Source organism: Salvelinus alpinus, chromosome 10 (genome assembly GCF_045679555.1).
Source record: "Salvelinus alpinus chromosome 10, SLU_Salpinus.1, whole genome shotgun sequence".
NCBI classification, from domain to species: domain Eukaryota; kingdom Metazoa; phylum Chordata; class Actinopteri; order Salmoniformes; family Salmonidae; genus Salvelinus; species Salvelinus alpinus.
The window spans coordinates 80262660-80270971 of NC_092095.1; positions in this window are offsets into that span (position 1 = coordinate 80262660).

The window sequence follows — 8312 nt, forward strand, 5'->3', positions numbered from 1 at the left end:
CATAGTTAATAGACTAGAGGACATAGTTAATAGACTAGAGGACATAGTTAATAGACTAGAGGACATAGTTAATATACTAGAGGACATAGTTAATAGACTAGAGGACATAGTTAATAGACTAGAGGACATAGTTAATAGACTAGAGGACATAGTTAATAGACTAGAGGACATAGTTAATAGACTAGAGGACATAGTTAATAGACTAGAGGACATAGTTAATAGACTAGAGGACATAGTTAATATACTAGAGGACATAGTTAATAGACTAGAGGACATAGTTAATAGACTAGAGGACATAGTTAATAAACTAGAGGACATAGTTAATATACTAGAGGACATAGTTAATATACTAGAGGACATAGTTAATAGACTAGAGGACATAGTTAATAGACTAGAGGACATAGTTAATAGACTAGAGGACATAGTTAATAGACTAGAGGACATAGTTTAATAGACTAGAGGACATAGACATAGTTAATAGACTAGAGGACATAGTTAATATACTAGAGGACATAGTTAATATACTAGAGGACATAGTTAATAGACTAGAGGACATAGTTAATAGACTAGAGGACATAGTGAATAGACTAGAGGATTTAGTTAATAGACTAGAGGACATAGTTAATAGACTAGAGGACATAGTTAATAGACTAGAGGACATAGACATAGTTAATAGACTAGATGACATAGTTAATAGACTAGAGGACATAGTTAATAGACTAGAGGACATAGTTAATAGACTAGAGGACATAGTTAATAGACTAGAGGACATAGTTAATATACTAGAGGACATAGATAATAGACTAGAGGACATAGTTAATAGACTAGAGGACATAGTGAATAGACTAGAGGACATAGTTAATAGACTAGAGGACATAGTTAATAGACTAGAGGACATAGTTAATAGACTAGAGGACATAGTTAATAGACTAGAGGACATAGTTAATAGACTAGAGGACATAGTTAATAGACTAGAGGACATAGTTAATAGACTAGAGGACATAGTTAATAGACTAGAGGACATAGTTAATATACTAGAGGACATAGTTAATAGACTAGAGGACATAGTTAATAGACTAGAGGACATGGTTAATAGACTAGAGGACATAGTTAATAGACTAGAGGACATAGTTAATAGACTAGAGGACATAGTTAATAGACTAGAGGACATAGTTAATAGACTAGAGGACATAGTTAATATACTAGAGGACATAGTTAATATACTAGAGGACATAGTTAATAGACTAGAGGACATAGTTAATAGACTAGAGGACATAGTTAATAGACTAGAGGACATAGTTAATAGACTAGAGGACATAGTTAATAGACTAGAGGACATAGTTAATAGACTAGAGGACATAGTTAATAGACTAGAGGACATAGTTAATAGACTAGAGGACATAGTTAATAGACTAGAGGACATAGTTCATAGACTAGAGGACATAGTTCATAGACTAGAGGACATAGTTCATAGACTAGAGGACATAGTTAATAGACTAGAGGACATAGTTAATAGACTAGAGGACATAGTTAATAGACTAGAGGACATAGTTAATAGACTAGAGGACATAGTTAATAGACTAGAGGACATAGTTAATAGACTAGAGGACATAGTTAATAGACTAGAGGACATAGTTAATAGACTAGAGGACATAGTTAATAGACTAGAGGACATAGTTAATAGACTAGAGGACATAGTTAATAGACTAGAGGACATAGTTAATAGACTAGAGGACATAGTTAATAGACTAGAGGACATAGTTAATAGACTAGAGGACATAGTTAATAGACTAGAGGACATAGTTAATAGACTAGAGGACATAGTTTAATAGACTAGAGGACATAGACATAGTTAATAGACTAGAGGACATAGTTAATATACTAGAGGACATAGTTAATATACTAGAGGACATAGTTAATAGACTAGAGGACATAGTTAATAGACTAGAGGACATAGTGAATAGACTAGAGGATTTAGTTAATAGACTAGAGGACATAGTTAATAGACTAGAGGACATAGTTAATAGACTAGAGGACATAGACATAGTTAATAGACTAGATGACATAGTTAATAGACTAGAGGACATAGTTAATAGACTAGAGGACATAGTTAATAGACTAGAGGACATAGTTAATAGACTAGAGGACATAGTTAATATACTAGAGGACATAGATAATAGACTAGAGGACATAGTTAATAGACTAGAGGACATAGTGAATAGACTAGAGGACATAGTTAATAGACTAGAGGACATAGTTAATAGACTAGAGGACATAGTTAATAGACTAGAGGACATAGTTAATAGACTAGAGGACATAGTTAATAGACTAGAGGACATAGTTAATAGACTAGAGGACATAGTTAATAGACTAGAGGACATAGTTAATAGACTAGAGGACATAGTTAATATACTAGAGGACATAGTTAATAGACTAGAGGACATAGTTAATAGACTAGAGGACATGGTTAATAGACTAGAGGACATAGTTAATATACTAGAGGACATAGTTAATAGGCTAGAGGACATAGTTAATAGACTAGAGGACATAGTTAATAGACTAGAGGACATAGTTAATATACTAGAGGACATAGTTAATATACTAGAGGACATAGTTAATAGACTAGAGGACATAGTTAATAGACTAGAGGACATAGTTAATAGACTAGAGGACATAGTTAATAGACTAGAGGACATAGTTAATAGACTAGAGGACATAGTTAATAGACTAGAGGACATAGTTAATAGACTAGAGGACATAGTTAATAGACTAGAGGACATAGTTAATAGACTAGAGGACATAGTTCATAGACTAGAGGACATAGTTCATAGACTAGAGGACATAGTTCATAGACTAGAGGACATAGTTAATAGACTAGAGGACATAGTTAATAGACTAGAGGACATAGTTAATAGACTAGAGGACATAGTTAATAGACTAGAGGACATAGTTAATAGACTAGAGGACATAGTTAATAGACTAGAGGACATAGTTAATAGACTAGAGGACATAGTTAATAGACTAGAGGACATAGTTAATAGACTAGAGGACATAGTTAATAGACTAGAGGACATAGTTAATAGACTAGAGGACATAGTTAATAGACTAGAGGACATAGTTAATAGACTAGAGGACATAGTTAATAGACTAGAGGACATAGTTAATAGACTAGAGGACATAGTTAATATACTAGAGGACATAGTTAATAGACTAGAGGACATAGTTAATATACTAGAGGACATAGTTAATATACTAGAGGACATAGTTAATAGACTAGAGGACATAGTTAATAGACTAGAGGACATAGTTAATAGACTAGAGGACATAGTTAATAGACTAGAGGACATAGTTAATAGACTAGAGGACATAGTTAATAGACTAGAGGACATAGTTCATAGACTAGAGGACATAGTTCATAGACTAGAGGACATAGTTAATAGACTAGAGGACATAGTTAATATACTAGAGGACATAGGTAATAGACTAGAGGACATAGTTAATAGACTAGAGGACATAGTTCATAGACTAGAGGACATAGTTAATAGACTAGAGGACATAGTTAATAGACTAGAGGACATAGTTAATAGACTAGAGGACATAGTTAATAGACTAGAGGACATAGTTAATAGACTAGAGGACATAGTTAATAGACTAGAGGACATAGTTAATAGACTAGAGGACATAGTTAATATACTAGAGGACATAGTTAATAGACTAGAGGACATAGTTAATAGACTAGAGGACATAGTTAATAGACTAGAGGACATAGTTAATAGACTAGAGGACATAGTTAATAGACTAGAGGACATAGTTAATAGACTAGAGGACATAGTTAATAGCCTAGAGGACATAGTTAATAGACTAGAGGACATAGTTAATAGACTAGAGGACATAGTTAATAGACTAGAGGACATAGTTAATAGCCTAGAGGACATAGTTAATAGACTAGAGGACATAGTTAATAGACTAGAGGACATAGTTAATAGACTAGAGGACATAGTTAATATACTAGAGGACATAGTTAAGATACTAGAGGACATGGTTAAGATACTAGAGGACATGGTTGGCCTCTAGCATCATACTGTACATATGATGAATCATAGATCGGCAAGGAAATCCTCTTCATCTTCACTGTCCAACTGCATTGTCACGGAGCTGGAACCAGCAGTAGAGGACGGAGTGGCCTTAAAGCTGTATGCTGCTGTGGTGCCAAACTGCTGCACAATTTCACCTGGTAGTTTATGCCGGTAACAGGTATCACCAGCCAGCTTCAGTCCATACCGCACCAGGAGTATGGAGCTGAGAGTGTGCAGTGACATTCTATTTCTTAACTTTGACTTTGACCACAGTCATTTGGCTGAACAGCCGCTCAACCTCCGCATTTGAGTGTGGCAAGGAGAGGGCAGCGAGTGCAGCTTTGCACAGTTCTTCAAATGGATTTGACCCGGAAGAGTCCGTGTTGTCATTGACTTCACTCCAAAACTCCACTGTATTTTCAGTTTGAGTCCCACCTAAACAGATGGATGTTTCTCCATTGGGAAACAATTTGATCAATTGTTTGGGGCTGGTATCCCAGTAGCTCAACTACTTGAATAATTTTGGTGGTGCCTTTATTGTGCTTTAGCGTTTCCTTAACACTGAACAAGGCCATGTGTCGCAAAGCTTCTAGCTTGTCTGGGAGCCTTGCTTGCAGCTCCTTGCTTAAAGCAACAATGTAGTTCTAATCAAATCTTATTAAATTTTACAGTATATACATATGAGATGAGTAATGTAGGGTATGTAAACATAAAGTGGCATAGTTTAAAGTGGCTAGTGATACATGTATTACATAAAGATGGCAAGATGCAGTAGATGATATAGAGTACAGTATATACATATGAGATGAGTAATGTAGGGGATGTAAACATTATATTAAGTGGCATTGTTTAAAGTGGCTAGTGGTACATTTCTATCAATTCCCATTTTTAAAGTGGCTGGAGTTGAGTCAGTATGTTGGCAGCGGCCGCTAAATGTTAGTGGTGGCTGTTTAACAGTCTGATGGCCTTGAGATAGAAGCTGTTTTTCAGTCTCTCGGTCCCTGCTTTGATGCACCTGTACTGACCTTGTTGTCCTTGATGATCTTTATGGCCTTCCTGTGACATCGGGTGGTGTAGGTGTCCTGGAGGGCAGGTTGATGCACCGTATCCCAATGACCTTTTTGTCCTCTGGCGCAAAACTGAGTTGGTACACCGTGCTCTCTAAAAGGTACCCAGGGTATGGTGATGGACTGAGATGTCCATCAATGGCATCCTTCAGGACATCCATTTTTTTGCCATAGGGTTGACTACTCTGCTGCAAATTGATGTTAAGAGGTGTACCAGATTGTCCAAAAGCTTGACCGGATCTGTTTGCTCCGCCTCAAATGACTTCACTGCAACTTGTACGTCGGACAGGATTGATTTCAAGAATGTCAGGTAGACATAGTTGGTCTTGTCCCCACATTGTAGCTTGTACATTTAATATTTGCTGATTTGGCAGCAGCTACTCTTCTTGGGGTCCAGCAAAATTAAGGCAGTTTATACAATTGTAAAACATTACAATACATTCACAGATTTAACAACACACTGTGTGCCCTCAGGCCCCTACTCCACCACTACCAGGGTGGGTATAATTTGTGGAATGTTCCAACAGGAATCTGTTCCAAAAACTTCATAAATAACAAGGTTGCCAACAAACAACACATACAAAGTTGTATAGTGTCAGAATAAGATACCGGGTAGGGAGTGGACTATTTCATCAAGTTTTTCACTCACCACGTTTATTCCGTTTATTGGGGCGGCAGGAGAGTAGCCTAGTGGTTAGAGCGTTGGACTAGTAACCGAAAGGAGAGTTTACTGTCTAGCCAGACAACTAGATATTTGTAGTTGTCCACATCATTTAAGTCAGAACCGTCCAGAGTAGTGATGCTAGTCAGGAAGCGGGCGGGTGCGGGAAACGAACGGTTGAAAAGCACGCATTTAGTTTTACTAGCGTTTAAGAGCAGTTGGAGGCCACGGAAGGAGTGTTGTATGGCATTGAAGCTCGTTTGGAGGTTTGTTAACACAGTGTCCAAAGAAGGGCCAGATGTATACAGAATGGTGTCGTCTGCGTAGAGGTCGATCAGAGAATCACCAGCAGCAAGAGCGCCATCGTTCTGTCCCTGAACAAGGCGTGGCCAGGCACGACTTCAACACCATCATTAAGTTTGCAGACGACATAACAGTGGTAGGCCTGATCACCGACAACGGCGAGACAGCCTATAGGGAGGAGGTCAGAGACCTGGCCGGGTGGTGCCAGAATAACAACCTGTCCCTCAACGTAACCAAGACTACGGAGATGATTGTGGACTACAGGAAAAGGAGGACCGAGCACGCCCCCATTCTCATCGACGGGGCTGTAGTGGAGCAGGTTGAGAGTTCCTTGGTGTCCACATCAACAACCAACTAGAATGGTCTAAACACACCAAGACAGTCGTGAAGAGGGCACAACAAAACCTATTCCTCCTCAGGAAACAAAAAATATGTGGCATGGGTCCTGAGATCCTCAAAAGGTTCTACAACTGCAACATCGAGAGCATCCTGACCGGTTGCATCACTGCCTGGTATCGGCAATTGCTCGGCCTCCGACCGCAAGGCACTACAGAGGGTAGTGTGTACGGCCCAGTACATCACCGGGGCAAAGCTGCCTGCCATCCAGGACCTCTATACCAGGCGGTGTCAGTGGAAGGCCCTAAAAATTGTCAAAGACTCCAGCCACCCTAGTCATAGCCTGTTCTCTCTGATACCACACGACAAGCGGTACCGTAGCGCCAAGTCTAGGTCCAAGAGGCTTCTAAACAGCTTCTACCCCCCAAGCCATAAGAGTCCTGAACATCTAGTCAAATGGCTACCCAGACTATTTGCAGCGCCCCCCATCTTTACACCACTGCTACACTCATCTATGCAGTCACTTTAACAACTCTACCTACATGTACATATTACCTCAACTAACCGGTGCCCCCACATCATTGACTCTATCGGTACCTCCCTGCATATAGTCTCACAATTGTTATTTTACTACTGCTCTTTAACTACTTGTTACTTTTATCTCTTATTCTTATCTGTATGTTTTTATAAACTAAATTGTTGGTTTAGGGGCTCGTAAGTAAGCATTTCACTGTAAGGTCTACACCTGTTGTATTCAGCATTTCACTGTGAGGTCTACTACACCTGTTGTATTCAGCATTTCACTGTAAGGTCTACTACACCTGTTGTATTCAGCATTTCACTGTGAGGTCTACTACACCTGTTGTATTCAGCATTTCACTGTGAGGTCTACTACACCTGTTGTATTCAGCATTTCACTGTAAGGTCTACTACACCTGTTGTATTCAGCATTTCACTGTGAGGTCTACTACACCTGTTGTATTCAGCATTTCACTGTGAGGTCTACTACACCTGTTGTATTCAGCATTTCACTGTGAGGTCTACTACACCTGTTGTATTCAGCATTTCACTGTGAGGTCTACTACACCTGTTGTATTCAGCATTTCACTGTGAGGTCTACTACACCTGTTGTATTCAGCATTTCACTGTAAGGTCTACTACACCTGTTGTGTTCAGCATTTCACTGTGAGGTCAACTACACCTGTTGTATTCAGCATTTCACTGTAAGGTCTACTACACCTGTTGTATTCAGCATTTCACTGTAAGGTCTACGACACCTGTTGTATTCAGCATTTCACTGTAAGGTCTACTACACCTGTTGTATTCAGCATTTCACTGTGAGGTCTACACCTGTTGTATTCAGCATTTCACTGTGAGGTCTACACCTGTTGTATTCAGCATTTCACTGTGAAGTCTACTACACCTGTTGGATTCAGCATTTCACTGTGAGGTCTACTACACCTGTTGTATTCAGCATTTCACTGTGAGGTCTACACCTGTTGTATTCAGCATTTCACTGTAAGGTCTACACCTGTTGTATTCAGCATTTCACTGTGAGGTCTACTACACCTGTGAGGTCTACTACACCTGTTGTATTCAGCATTTCACTGTAAGGTCTACTACACCTGTCGTATTCAGCATTTCACTGTAAAGTCTACTACACCTGTTGGATTCAGCATTTCACTGTGAGGTCTACTACACCTGTTGTATTCAGCATTTCACTGTAAGGTCTACTACACCTGTTGTATTCAGCATTTCACTGTAAGGTCTACTACACCTGTTGTATTCAGCATTTCACTGTAAGGTCTACTACACCTGTTGTATTCAGCATTTCACTGTGAGGTCTACTACACCTGTTGTATTCAGCAT